General features: G+C 38.8%; 1 protein-coding gene across 3 annotated transcripts in view; it reads left to right on the plus strand.

Moving 5' to 3' along the window:
• Positions 1–5,523: 5,523 nt before the first annotated feature.
• Positions 5,524–15,704, plus strand: part of RALY (RALY heterogeneous nuclear ribonucleoprotein) — a 131,927-nt gene continuing 121,746 nt past the window's right edge. For all 3 annotated transcript variants that reach the window (XM_075177552.1, XM_075177553.1, XM_075177554.1), the window contains exon 1: positions 5,524–5,636. The gene's annotated coding sequence lies outside the window, so the exon portion shown is untranslated. The remainder of the gene's footprint in view (positions 5,637–15,704) is intronic.

Genomic DNA, 15,704 nt, shown 5'->3' on the forward strand with positions numbered 1-15,704 from the left:
TTCAGTAAAGAGATTTTACAGAGAAAAGCCGTAGCAGTTCATATATAATAGAAGTTAGATAGAGTTCTGGTTAGAAAGTAATCAGGCGCAGGAAAGTAGGAGGTAGGGATCTGACTTCAGATAGAGGCTCTCCAAGGAAAAAAAAGTAGAACCAGCTGGATTGTTCTCCAACAGAATTGATTAACTACATCTCTGCTCGCTTGCGCCATTAGGTCAGGCCGAACAGTGGTACTGTGCACGGCACAGTTACCTCAGGAAAAGAAGGTTTTACAGATTTGTCAGAAGCAGGATCCAAGTCCCTGACACATCATCACACTGCCCCTATCACACCCAGCACTGCGCTTACGAACATGAGTGGACAGTTTGCTTCCTCCCACAAGATCAGCACACTCCGCTGTGTGACAATCCAGCCATCTGATTGGCTGCAGCTGGTTCTATCCCTGCCCAACTCCAAATTGGGAACAAGGAGATGAAGAATGGCTACAAAAAATTCTCCAACCCTAGTCAATCACACCATAAAAATGTCCAACCACAGAAATGATTTTGTTTACACATTGACCTGACACGAACCTAGTTGGCAAAGCGTGCCTTGCAAGGTCACTGCGAATTTTCTCTGGCTAAAACACTACAAAGGCACGGTGGCTAAGTGGTTAGCACTTCTGCCTTACAGCACTGGGGTGATGAATTCAATTCCCGACCATGACCTTATTTGTGAGGAGTTTATATGTTCTCCCCGTATTTGCGTGGGTTTCCTCTGGGTGTTCCGGTTTCCTCCCACACTCCATACTGGTAGGTTAATTGGCTGCTAACAAATTGACCCTAGTCTGTATGTGTGTGTATTAGGGAATTTAGACTGTAAGCCCCAATGGGGCAGGGACTGATGTGAGTGAGTTCTCTATACAGCGCTGCAGAATTAGTGGCGCTATATAAATAAATGGTGATGATGATGATAAAGGGGATAAAACAATTGGAATACCGGCCAATCAGATGTGGTAGGGACCAAAATAGTCAAATCATTTTTAAAAGGCAGATAGTATGTAAATTGTCATTATAGCGGAATATTATTTTCAGCCACACAAATTAAAATTCAAATCACCTGACCTCAGGGGCTGGCTGGGCCCCGGGGCTGCTCAGTCTAATTCCTGGCAGGACCAGGCGATGTGCACTGAACACTGCAATGGGATCTTGAATTCAGAGAAGACAGACATAACGGAGCAAAAGAAAAAGATGCTGAAATGAATGTGTGTGTTGGAGAGCAAGACAGCCAGACTGCGCTGTAATAATAACTTCATAAATAATTATCAGTGTGAGGCAGACATCCCAGAATATTGTCTCGGCCTTTTTCTTCCTGTCACATCACCCATGAGAATATAAGGCCACCTGCTCAAGTCTTCATTCCATTAAGAGAGATTACTGTACTGCAAAAAAAAAAAAAAAAAATTGAGACTCCTTGTTTATTGAACGTCCTCTTTCCTCCTCCTAACAGTAATGGCACCTCTTGTAGGATATACAGACGACTATCCTATGCAACAAATAGACACAGACGTCTTGGAACGATCAGACGGGTAAATTGTGTACTTTGTTAGTCTGCCCAGACTACCTAAAAGCATCAAAATTCAATGGGTCATATATCACAATGCAGTTATGTTATTGCAGAACGTTCAGGTTTCTGCATTATGTTTGTATTTTACACTAATAAGTGTTTTTTTATTTGAGAAATAAACATTTTGTCATAAACTGGTGAAACTAACAAGTGTTAAAGTGTTTGCTATGTCTCTCTGATATCACTGAGGGTCTAATAGTGAGGAAAATAGGCTAATCATCATCATCACCATTTATTTATATAGCGCCACTAATTCTGCAGCACTGTACAGAGAACTCATTCACATCAGTCCCTGCCCCATTGGAGCTTACAGTCTAAATTCACTAACATACACACTAGGGTCAATTTGTTAGCAACCAATTAACCTACCAGTATGTTTTTGGAGTGTGGGAGGAAAGCGGAGCACCCAGAGGAAACCCACGCAAACACAGGGAGAACATACAAACTCTTCACAGATAAGGCCATGGTTGGGAATTGAACTCATGACCGCAGTGCTGTAAGGCAGAAGTGCTAACCACTTAGCCACCATGCTGCCCAGCTAATGATTATTTAAATTATTTATAACTAACATCATTAATTAACCCCCTGATAGATAAGTTTCTAGTGTACCCCAAGAAATACAATTTCTTTTTTTCGGCTCTAAACTCACAGGATCTATGACAGTTATATCTTAAACTTCTACTTATTGTGATGAAAGACTGCATGTAAGATATAGCTTAGTTTAATATATTTTTGTTTTCTCATTGACATATTCTAATTATATCAATTTTACGCATAACATAAAACAGTGCAGTAAGCATAGATGTTATAAAACATCACCAAGTTTCTTTCACTCTATCAGTATACAGTAGATGGAAACATAGATGGTAATACAATGTATTATATTCCTTGCCTGTTTTATAACTATGTCTAAGTATTTAAGGTGTTGTGGGTATGTTTGTGTGTGTAGGTCTGTGTATGCCAGGTCTCATTATATCTGGGCTCTATGTGATCTGGAGGACGGAGATGTAGTGTGTGCATGTCTGCCAGTATCCATGGCAATTCCCATTACAATTCTCATTCACACTACTACCATACTCATCATTACATTCTACAAATCACAACATAAGCCATTCACTCTCACATTATTTAATCCATAGTGAGGAAAACAAGGAAGAGGGAGAGAGGGATGAGAAAAATAGGGAGTGTTTGCTTGTCTACAGCTTTCCAGGTGTAAGAGAGAGAACTCAGTGATTTGGTGAGTTGTATTTGAAACTTGGGTTCCATTGGATAGGATGTAAGGGTGTGCACCGGCCACTTTTAGTGTTTTGGGTTTTGGGTTTTGGGTTCTGATTAGCTTGAGGTTTTGGCAAAACACCTGACGAAAGGTTTTGGTTCTGATTTATTTTTAAAAAAGCATAAAAAGTGCTAAAAACCAGTTTTGTGTCTTTTAATTATTATTAACCTCAATAACATTCAATAACAATCACTTCCACTAATTTTCAGTCTATTCTGAACACCTCACAATATTGTTTTTAGGCCAAAAGGTTGCACCGAGGTAGCTTGAGCACATAATGCCAAAAAAAGAGGTACAAGATGGAATTGTTCTCAGCCCTCCCTCCCACCCCTCGCGAGATTCGACGCGAAACTTGGACGACAGAGCCTTGTTTTCAATTTTTTGCCCGCCGGAAATATCCGAACAGTGCTCGGATCCCGTTCGGATCCGCACTGTTCGGGTGGGCTCGGATTAGCGGAATCCGAGCCCGCTCATCTCTAATAGGAAGTGGTAAGAAATTTGTTCCCGTGATCAAAACATAATGCAAATGGTGAACTGGCATACAGTAACATAAAGCATAGATACTGGCAGATCTTAAAACTATACTGCTGGTGCCCTATAGGTACTGCAGGGCAGGCCTGGAGTGCAACTCATACATGGTCAGAGACAGGGGCTGGGGGGCAGGGGGTTGAGCCACATGCATTTTTCTTCCTTTAATATGTTCTTAGTAGGCTGCAGAGTCGAGCCTTGTCCCAACCCCGGGCTAAAATGTGCCAGCCTTTCCCTGGTCACACAAGGTTCCATCTGAAACGTTACTGTTTGAGGAAGAAAGGGAAAAAGATACATCTGTCAGTCAATCAGATCAGGGATAACTATAATTCCACATCTCAGCATAAGTGTGTGGACAATGAGAGTGCCAGGATGGGGCTACAGATCTGAAGTATAGAAAGTAGTTTGTAGACAGGTCTACCTCTGGCACTGCGGTTCAGTGGGCAGCCTTAGTTTAAAAAAAACAACAACAAAAAATTATACATACTAAGGATTCCTAGATTTTTGGGGTTATTTGTGCAAGTGGAGTTCAAAGAGTTAAAGCCAACAGGAGATATTGGACTAACCTGTTTTTATGTGAAACAGATTTCTATTCTGTTTCGGAAGAGCCTAGAGACCTTTGCTGTCAGTTCCAATGTACAGTACTCATAAAGCATATAATATATGTCCTATTTATAGAATATTCCACGGAATATAGCATTACTTCATGTCATTATAAACACTGTTTATCGGATAGAGACGTTAATAACAATAATTTCACCTGGAGTAGAAGCCTTCAGGATTTGAATTTACAGTATTTCATTTAGAAAGAAGTTATGTGTTGTTGCACCAGATATCATCCACCTCTCTGATTGTCTGTTAGAATAACAGTTTGGAATGGAGTCTGTAGAGTTAGGTTATCTAGCTGATATCCCTGGCAGGTGAGCTGCAAGACAGCTGGGGTAACATGCTCCAGGGTTTCTGATGCAGTCTGCTTCCTGCATGTAAAGGCATAATTGCTGTATTACAAAGCAGTTTAATCCTGTTAAAGTGTGAAAAATGCAGGATGCTGAGGCTATGCTAAGTTACAAGGCATGCGTTTGCTGATAGGTCGATCTCTAAAATCAAACCATTAAGAGACACAGGCGGAATGATCAATTGGAAAGAATATTCCACATTCATTATTTTCTTAAAGTTAATACAACATTGCCAAATGTGAAAAGTAAGAAATTCTTCTTTCGCTAAATCATTATAGCCTTCCATACACCTGTTCCCAGGTACCTAAGACATACTGTCTGTTCATCATCCCCCGACATCTCCAGAGTCCTTATTGATCATACCTGCCATCTCTGTACACTCAGCAGCCTACATCAACATCTTCCGAAGCAGGAACCTGATATATGGGGAAATTAGATTAGCAGGCTCGATAAGGATGATTTGTTCAATTTCCACTAGCTATTTATACTGTATACTTAGCATACTGATATCTGATGTAACAGCTCTAAAAATATAAGCTGCAAGCTTTTACATTCAGTGGCTAATACAATTTTTTTATCAGTCACATGTATAACAGGGGGAAGAGCAGACAGACTTAAATATATTTAATAAACATATACAGAGCGTTTAGCAAATTCTCTTTTGTGTGAATCCATGCATGCATTTGTATTCTCGAATTAGACACACACGTGCACAGTCACACAAATGAACTCAAATCTAACAGCCATACAAATAGTGTTATTTTGTCTTAATTAATCATGCACAGACAGCTCACACAAGCAGATCCACCTCTCGCTCCCCCTTCTTTCTCATCTGAAGCTCAACATTATACAGCTCCAGCTATTTAATAAGGCATCAACTGGATGTTCCCATGATTAGAGGAAGGAGCAGGGGTGTGATAGGAAAAAAATAGAAATCAATTTCACGAATAGCTGCCCCCCCTTGCTACATGAGGCACACATAATACATCTGTGAAGTTGTTGCAGTATGTGGATACAAGAGTAAACATATTCAGGTTTTATTGCTAACAGTTTGAAGAGTCATGATTGAGCTGCCACCCCTGGTTTTCCACAATGGTTTGATCTAGTGGGTAGTATGCAGACTCCAGTCCCTTGATGCTGTTACTTTGTATCCAGCCTGGTACAGGATACATTGTATCTCAGCATCTGCCCTTTTCCACACTCAATCCTACCTTTCTTCTATTAACTCCCTTCTTCTCTTGTGACCTTTTTACCTCTGACATTTTCTTGCTTGGTGAGTACTTTTTTCTTTTTTTTTTAATTATCTTTTTTCTTTTTCAAGTCTTTCTAAAAAAAAAAAAAAAGATCAGCAGCTAATTTTGTTTCATTCTGTATTCTAATCAGTATCACAACTTTTAGGCTCTGGCATTTTTCTTTGTTCCTCTTTTCAAAGCAGTCTATTTTCTTTCCTAAAAATTAAAACCCAGATCGTTTTGGGTTTATCTTCATATTTTTTTTTATGAATATTTGTTTAAATTCACTCTGTTATTTTGGCTTTTTTTTTCCTTTACTGCTGTCTTGGTTTTTTTTTGTTATTTTTTTTTAATATATATATATTTTTTTTTTATAAATATTTTTATTCTTGTTTGAAAGAAAATAATGTTAGTAGTTTTTGGAAGTACAATAATAAGCAAATGTATTAGTGTGGATAAATGGTATATAAAGATTATATTGAATTACATTTTTTGCACAAATTACTTTCATTCTATACATTTGTATATACCATAAAATTGTATTTTTACAGATATAACCACATGTAATACTATGTGCACTTCATATCAGATTTACAAACATGTGACATACAGTGCATTGTGTGAACACCTGTTTATATCAGATATTATTGTGTACTGAATTATAAAGCTCATCATACGTATGTAATGATGGATTAACCTCTCCTCTGACACATAGGCCTGCACTGCATTGATGAGTCCCAGGCCTTAATTTTATTTTCTTATTTTTTTAACCATGGTGAGGGCTTAAATCAAACATAGTCCTAGAAAAAAAAGTACATTTTTATTGCTTTTTATTAAAAAAAATTGAAAGTTTACAAATTTGACAGAAATACAATAAATGATGTTTTTACAAATGAAACAGTTAGTATTTTTGTGTGTTATTGCTAAGTTAGTTAGAAATAATTTTTAAGTAGATTGTGAGATTACTAGTGTTTTGGTTTGGTTTAATCCGTGTTGTTGCTGTGTATGTTGATAGTGGTACGTCAGGGGGTTTCTTTATTACATTCTAGAGGTATGCCGAACTAACAGTGGTACTAATAGTTGTAATATTTCCAGATGAATAGAGGAAATTCATAGTATGATTTTGTTTTCCTAAATCTGCACTCTGATCTGCAATTTTGATATAACGGCTCACCATAAAAGCCTGTGATTGCATTATCACTACAATGTCCTACCTTCTTTTGCCAGGACAAAAACCCGTACGGAGAAAAGCTGATCATATGTTTAGCGACTTTATCTGAATTTTTGCCTTGTTTTTGTGAGAGCGCTACCTGGATAACATACAAACATGTATTTATTACAAAATATGTTTCTGAAATCTGTGTAATAAAAACAACACACTATTTACCATTTTTCTGGACAGCTGTAGGTGCAGTATGTTTTGTCTTATCAATAACAGTGTCTCTGGTTGTCAGATCTTGCTGGTTCCATCCCAGTGAGAAGGTAATTGGATTTACGTTGCTCTTTTTTTCTGTCTGAGCACCAATTAAGAACGGGGGCGGCATACAGGAGAGAGAGAAAATAAATGAAGACAGCAGGGATGAAAAGGAGAGATATGGAAAAGTTCACCTTGGCATATTTCTATTGCGTCTGTAGAAAAATATAACACTGTTTACTGTGTATGTGATTAATCATTTTAATGCTAAAAATCTGCAGTTAACTAGACATTTAATGTGCCAAACATTGGTTGTGCATTGCATATCGCCGATTAATATAGTAAGAGCAATTTGGCCACTCTGCTCATGCAAGGAACAAAAACCGTTGAACCAGAGATGATGAACTCTACTTCAAATTTATGAAACTAGGCCAGGTTTTAAAGAAAACATACTCTGAAATGGATATACATTCGTTATCATTATCAAGCGGAGCATGAGATCCTTTTGTATGTTGCCGGGTCGGTTTTAAAGTGGCATCTGGTTATGGTCCTTGAAATGATCTAGTCAGCTACACCCTCGGGAGACTAGTTGTTAGTGAATTGATTATTGTTTCAGCCAACAAAACCGGAAGTTGCTGCCCATGTTTGTAGGTGATGGGTGCAGGTTAAGGGCACTTGCTGTATTCTGAGAATACATTCTGTGCATATTCAGTGTGCTTAGTGCGTGCCGTATTTTCGAAATCCATCTTGCTGTAAAACCAGAAGTACTTTATTTAACCCAAAGGGATTCTGTATACACAATGCATGCGCTATTTGTGAAATGCACAACATGCAAGATGGTCAAGGAAATTCATTCCAGAAACCAGCTGTTAAAAATGAGGATTGGTCCAACATGTAGTAAATTTCAGTAGAACTTTCTTCAAGAGTGGAGACTACAGAGTTAAGAAGAATTGTTTCAGCAGTTATTTAGAAAACAAATGTCAAAAATACTTATTGAGTATTTATTGATAACCACATCTCACTCACAAATCAAAGACTTCTCTCATGCTGCCCCCTCCATTGGAAGGATATCTCTCATTCAAACAGACTATCCCCTAGTGTTTGCACCTTCAAATGGATATTGAAACCTCACCTATTGTTAAAAGGGTATTAGTCATCCCCCCAGTCACATTCTCACCCCCATCCTCCTTCTCTCTCTATCTCTCTCTCTCATTCCTCTTGGCCCTGTTCCCATTTCACTGCTCACCTTTGTGTCATTTGTATGTCTGCCCTTCACTTTAGGTTGTAAGCTCCTTTGAGCAGGGCCCTCTTACCTCCTGTTTCCATCACTTATAACTTCGCTCACCAGCTAGTCTGCCCACCTCCTCCTTGGGCTTACTGCCCACTGACTCCACTCCTGCATATCTTTGCACCTTAATCAGTGGCTACTAACCTGTTAGCTGTGCCCACACTATTGGGCACAAGTTTCCAGTTTGTGCTGAATATACCTTGCACCCCATTACTCTTCCAGCCTTTCTCATTAGCTGTGCTTAGAGTTACAAGATTTATAGTATTACTTGCTTATTGTACCGTAGTGTTCTTCCTTGTACTGTCTTACTGTTTGTACCTTGTACTTGTGGCACTTTATAAATAAAAATGAATTATAATAATTTTTACTGATCCCCACATATGTACAAACAGTAATACCCTTAAAACTTAACCATTTTTCATGTAAAGTAACGATGTTCTAGTTGGCATAGACCAATAAAAGGGAGCATTAGGGTGAACCAACATATGATTTGTGGATATCTTCATATGACCACTTGGGTCACTGTTTCATTCCAAATTATGGAGATATAATATGGCAGCTCGCACTGAAAAAATGCTCAGTATTGAGGTCCTTTGTACACAATTACTTAAATCCTTATAACATAACATTTAGAACAAGTTATATCCCATTTACAGATGGTGCACACACTCCTTTAAGCATTTCACTGTGACTATTCCCTTTGCTCCTGCATCTTTAATCCTTTAAGCAGATATGTGATTACTCTCAGTGCTATTAAAAAGATACACTGCTGTGTTTTAATAGGATTGGACAATGTGTTGTGTTTGCATGTTTATGGACTGAAACTTTGGGGCCTATATTCATTAATTGCTGCATTCCCCCCCCCCCCCCCCCATTAATTATCTTCCCTTATTACAATGATAAGGGATGATAGAACATAGCCATTTATTAAAAAAATCCTCCCGTGACAGCACCTCCGATAACTTTACTAAGAACTCTGAGTTCTGAACTTGAGTCTTTATTGCACATAGGTGCCGTGGGCACAGGTGTTTTTGGTTATTTACGGAGGGGAGAGCTGGAAGACTGCCAGAGAGTGATCCGAAGATCTCTCTACTGTGAATTTCTTTCCATAGGGCAGAGCGGCTTATGGCCATCGGGGTCAAGCTCCAAAACCTGGATTTTCAGAGCTTCATTAATTGGCCCAGACCTCAGTGAGAATTATGGAGACTGCGGTATAATGCGATACTTCGCCTAATGCAGGAGATATCTGTGATATCTCCTGCGTTAGGCTTTTGTTAAATAGCTAGAATATTAAATCATGCCTAAACCATGTGGAAACAGCCATTGCTTAATAAATAACAAGGCTTAATAAATAGTCCTCTTAGTGTCATAGAAGTAATGCGTGGATGCTCAAAGGAAAGCTTTGGCCACAGAAATCTTTCTGGCCGGCTTCTACCAAACACTCCTATTTCAGGTAAAACATTTTCTGTAAATTTAAAGGGTTTTACTGGAGAATATTTATAACTTCTGTTCCCTTCGGAGAATATTTATGGCAAAATGTTTTACTATTAGTAATTAGCAAATGGCTGTAAAATTGAACAAGCGATACTTAGTGGACACTTGCTGTTGCGCTAGAGCGAAGACATCAGCTTGATGACACGCCACTGTCCACGGCAGATGTCTGTCTTTGGGGTGTCAGCAATGGGTATCCATTGCTGCAGTGTCATATTTTGATGATCCTATTATAAAGTGAAAGTACATCTGCGAGTTTGAATTATATAATTATATTTTAATAACCTAGTGTTTTATATTAAATTGAGCTCAAGCTGGAAGTATGTACAACAAATACGTCCTTCACGTTTGCCAAGCTTTATCCATGATTCTAGAGAAAGGGCTTCCTCTAGCAGAATAAAACAGAGTGGAAAATAAAAACCTAGGGCCTGATTTATTAAGGTTCTTAAATGAAGAGGATTCTCATTTCAGTCTCCTGGACAAAACCATGTTACAATGGAAGGGGTGCAAATAAGTGTTCTGTTTTACAAATAAGTTAAATACTGACTGTTTTTTCATGTAACACACAAATATCAACTTTAAATTTCAGTGTACAAATAAGCTATCAAGTATTTGTGTGTTGCATGAAAAAACAGTCAGTATTTAACTTATGTGTAAAACAGAACACTTATTTGCACCCCTTCCAATGTAACATGGTTTTGTCCAGGAGACTGAAATGAGTATCCTCTCCATTTGAGATCCTTAATGAATCAGGCCCCTAGAGCTGTGTGATGCCTTTTATCTATACCCCTTCTTTATATACAAAGGGCCTGAGTCATTAAGGAGAGCAAAGCATAGAAAAGGAGTAAATTTGCACCTGTTGTATTGGAAGGGGAGGTCAATTTAAAATATGAGGACATATTTATAGTTGAGTAGGGTATGGCCTAAATCAACTCTAGATTTCAGTGTAAAAATAAAGCTATCAAGTATTTGTGTGCTACATGACAAAACAACCAGTATTTAACTTATGTGCAAATTAATAAAGTAATTTGCACCCCTTCATTTGTATCATGATTTGTCCAAGATAAAATGTACTGCTCTTTTTGCCTTACTTTCCTTAATGAATCAGGCCCTAGGTGTCAGCATACTTGCCTACTTTCGGCAAGTGTAGTCCGGGAGAGGGGCGTGACTAGAGGGCAGTAGGGGGCGGGGCTTGGCCATTTTGTCGCGGGGCGGGGCCAAAATGACGTGATTCACCGCAAACCGCGTCATTTAGGCTAGGCAGTTGCGGGATGCGGGAGACTTGCCTGCTCTTCCGGGAGTCCGTGAGACCGACCCGAATTTCAGAAGTCTCCTGGACATTCAGGGAGAGTTGGCAAGTATGGGTGTCGGGCATAGAGCTAGCATGTTATCAATTCATGTCATCACTTGTTTCATTAAAAAGGAAATCACCTCTTCAGTGTATATATCAGGCACCCAGTGTCCCTCTTCTGTATCCCCTGTCCTGTGGTGTTTGTAGCTGCGCATAGTAAGCTGTGGGGTTTTTTCTTTGACCATTTGTATGTAAAAGTCTGCTGATGGGAACAGGCGCATTTTTCAACCAAAGTGTCAGTCCTTTGGCATTTGAAATGTTTTGAGGTATGGTGATATATGAACTACATCAATGCGTTTGATAGCAATAACCCCTTGAGCAACCATCATAGAAACTTTTAGAGTATATATCTAGTAACCTTTTGTCCTAAGAGATTTACTTAAGGGCACTTAAACCAAAATCATATTTTTCAGTTACATCCAGGAAAACAGCATGTGGACACTTGTGAGAGTCTCACGGCATAAAAAGATCTAGAGACCGTTTCTATGAAATGACTAGTTAAACATTTCCAGCAGACAAATCCATATTCTCTCATTGTTACAACAATGTTTTTCCCTAAAGACACACCAAGGAGCAGTGATGGGCATCAGATGGGCCTCCGAGCCTTCACCTGCGGCCCCCAGCTCTTCCCTTCTATATGCCCTATTGGTCCTATTCTCATCTTTACGCTCCATCACGTTGACTTGACAGATTTGTGTTATAACTTGTAACGCTTGTTTGTCTTACACTACAATACCTACTGATATGTTATTACAGTGTGGTGGCTCTTTCTTTGATTAAATGTATTGTTTTAACTTATTGCTGAAATTAAGGGTATTGTTCAGTAAGGTTGCCTATAATTGCTATAAAGAATGTCACTATTTTTACTGTTACAAGAGGCAAACTGCTTCCAACTGAAGGTTAGTTAGTTTAATGTGTTTTAGTCCAAGAAAGAACTGATTTGAAAACATCCCTTTCTCCTGCTATTACACAAATGGAACCTTTACTTGGGGTGGGAAACACCTTGTTTGAAATAGAAATAATAATTGAAGTAGTGAATTTTCAATATATTAATTTACATTGTATTAGTACTCTAAAATTATAATATGAAATGCATTTACTGTTCTGCATATCCTTCTTTAATAAGTGAGGACTGAACCCACGAGGGCTCCTCTTGTTTCTGTTAGGTTCCAAGCTCCAAACCCTAAACCGCTTCTTGTATTGACATTGTATTGATTATCCTTCTGTAGGCCAGTGCCAGGAGTTGGCTATTCAATAAAATACAGTAGTTTATATGGGGCGAGGGCACTGGTCTTTTGGCATGCCCACGTCAAACAGGAGGCAACCGCTTCTCTAGATAGGAGACCTTAAAATCTGGATCAAGGCGTCTCTTCATGGGCATATATCTGTCTCTTCATGGGCATACATCTGTCTATTCATGGGCATATATCTGTCCCTTCATGGCCATATATCTGTCTCTTCATGGCCATATATCTGTCTCTTCATGGCCATATATCTGTCTATTCATGGGCATACATCTGTCTCTTCATGGCCATATATCTGTCTCTTCATGGGCATACATCTGTCTCTTCATGGGCATATATCTGTCTCTTCATGGGCATATATCTGTCTCTTCATGGGCATACATCTGTCTCTTCATGGGCATATATGTCTCTTCATGGGCATATATCTGTCTCTTCATGGGCATATATCTGTCAAGACATGCAGCTTTCATCATTGGATTCTTGCCTCGGGGGATGACTAAAACTCAACTTGGAGTCTCTAGAGTCTAGAGGACTATATACCTCTAAATGTGTCCACCATCTCTGAATAGAGTTAATTACAGTGTAATGGATGGAATTCCATGTAATTAGACATTTACCTACTATCTTTAGTGTCTATATTTTACAATGCCAGCATCTTATTACGCATATTTAAGAATGGCAGCGTTGGGTTTATCTATTCTATCTTTCTCCTGCTGATAAATAAGTATAATGCAATGTAGCTCATTCTCCAAGACTGGTAGCCACAATCTATATGTGCCAGTCTCTCCTTTTCGAAGGTTGCCAATCACTATACTCATTACATTCATTCTGGATGTCCCTGGCTTTGTTCTGTCTTGTCAGTTCTATCTATGCTAAAACCCTCTGTCAGAGACAGTCAGCTTATTATATGTGACAGTGATTAGATACTTAGTGCTTGGAAGAAGTATTGACCGGTCACTTAGGTCTGAAAGTCTCCTTGACCTTGAGTCAGTTGCTGATTCTCCATGTAGCAGTTGTTCTTAACCCCCCTGATCCTACATTAACTCAAACACTACATGATATCTAAAGGACTAATAATCAATGTATTATCAATGAGGTCACCACATTAATATTAACCACATGCAAAGCTAAAACATATATAGCCATTTTATAGGAATGTAAGTTACTAATGAGTTACTAATGTCACTTTGTAGTTAGCTGACAGTCCAACAGCATAATTACTATTAAGTGAAAAAGGTGACATTTAGGTGTTGATTTATCAAAATGTAATCACTTAACGCAATTTATCAAGAAAATACTATAAGGTATATTGTCCCTAAGCATTAAGAGCTAACTTACTAATTCACAGCTCCATTCCGGGTAGCCAGCATGCGCATGTGTTGTCAAACTAGAAGCTCTAATTGGGGCTTTCAGTTGCACTAATGTAGGGGGGAAAATTCAAAATAGATTAATAGTGTTTAAAAATTTCTAATAAAATCTATTGACCATTGAAGAAAAGGCTTTATTCAAATAATAAAGCATTTTTTCATTCATTTTCTTCTGTTGTCGCTATCCTTAGGTAGTAGTGCAATCACCAACGGTTACCCTTTAATGTATAGGGTGAAGTGAAAGAAAAGCCCTGTCGATGGCAAAAACAACAATAGGGCTTTTTGCTTTTTGATAAATATGCCCATTAGACTACTTGGGTGACTTTTATCTCCAATGTATCTGCAGCAACCAACATATGCAATCCAATTAGCAGAGGGGTTATGCCTATATGAGAGCATAATGATATCCAAGTTAGCAATTTGGAAATTGGATCCTGTGATAGACATTAACCACTTCTACACTGAGACTTTTCTGACCTCTGTACTGAGCCTCTTTTTGGACTAGTGAAACTCCAACATAAATACCAGCAATTGTTTATGCACAAACTATACCTTGGTTTTTTTTAAGAAGACACAACAAAGAAAATCTGACCAATATAGTTTTTTAATTGAAACTGCAAGAAGGAAAAAAAAAAAAAAGTTTTGCTTTTAGTTTAATCTAAATACCACCAAGAAGTTCTTGTTTTGGCATCAATCCACCTGCAAAAAGCAGAATTATATGTAGGTTTTCATAATAAAATCTCAAATTATAATGCTTTTTTTTTGCTAGTTTGCATTGTCTTGAATGAAATGCATAAAATATGTAGGAATAATATGGGTTGCCCAATTGTACAAATAGGCAACCTACTGCATCAAATGCGGGTACCCCTGAGTTGAAGCCAGAATGGGGGAGCTGTAGGCATTAAAACGGCCGATCTCTGAACTATTTAACACTTCCTGCAGTGTATGGTGTTATTATCTGGTGATAATCAGACAATCATTACTAAGGGGCATATCATTTCAAAGGGGGGATTATCATCTTTCATATGAGGGGTCCCATAGTTTATTGGAGCCAAAGTAGGGGAGATCTGGGCATTACCAACCCCACCCCCATCCTTGGCTACTTAATATTTTCTGTACTGTAGGGTGTGATCACCAAACTATAACTACTAAATAGCCACGTAATTTAAAATAGGGGACTCCCATCTTTAAATTAAAGCCAGGATAGGGGCGATATATGCCTTCTTCCCCTATCCCTCTACTGCTTAATCTCTTCTCTAGTGTATGGATTACTGCCTGGTGGTCATACATGATTGCCAGACAGTAGCTTCTAAGCTGCCACATCCTTTGAAAGAGGGGACCCATTAGCTCAGTTTGCTGCTATAGCAGCCTCCACTCTAATGGAAAGGCTTTCTCTAGATTTTGGAACATGACTACAGGAATTCGAATCCAATCAGCCACGCGAGCATTAGTGGGGTTGGCCATGTAGATGAGGCCATGCTCACAGTCGGAGTTCCAATTCATCACAAAGGCAGGGCCTGATTAAGGGTTCTGGCTGCCCTATGCTAATTAACCCGTAGCGCCCCTCTACCCCTCACTTTAAATTCAGTTCCTCCTGCAAACAAATTTAGATAGATTCTCTTACTTGTTCTTGCTGTTCTTTCTTGCTTGTTCTAGCAGGTTTGTTGTCATTTAGCTGTCTTCTGAAAAGTTGGGGTCCTGTTTTGTAAATAGGCAAACATTACAAACCCTCAATAATTAGGCTCTGTACAGAGCATCCTCATGAACACCACACAATACAGAGATCATGCCCTCCCCCCACCAGTCATTTCCTCAACCACCAGTGGCCTTCATGACTTCCCTGGCAATTTCATCACCCACATCTCAAGTTTATTCATCATCTACCTTCCTCCCCCAGCCAATTTATGACATTAGTAAAAAGGATGTATACATAAATGTCTCAGAAATAACCCCC

Source organism: Mixophyes fleayi, chromosome 6 (assembly GCF_038048845.1).
Source record: "Mixophyes fleayi isolate aMixFle1 chromosome 6, aMixFle1.hap1, whole genome shotgun sequence".
Lineage (NCBI taxonomy): Eukaryota > Metazoa > Chordata > Amphibia > Anura > Limnodynastidae > Mixophyes > Mixophyes fleayi.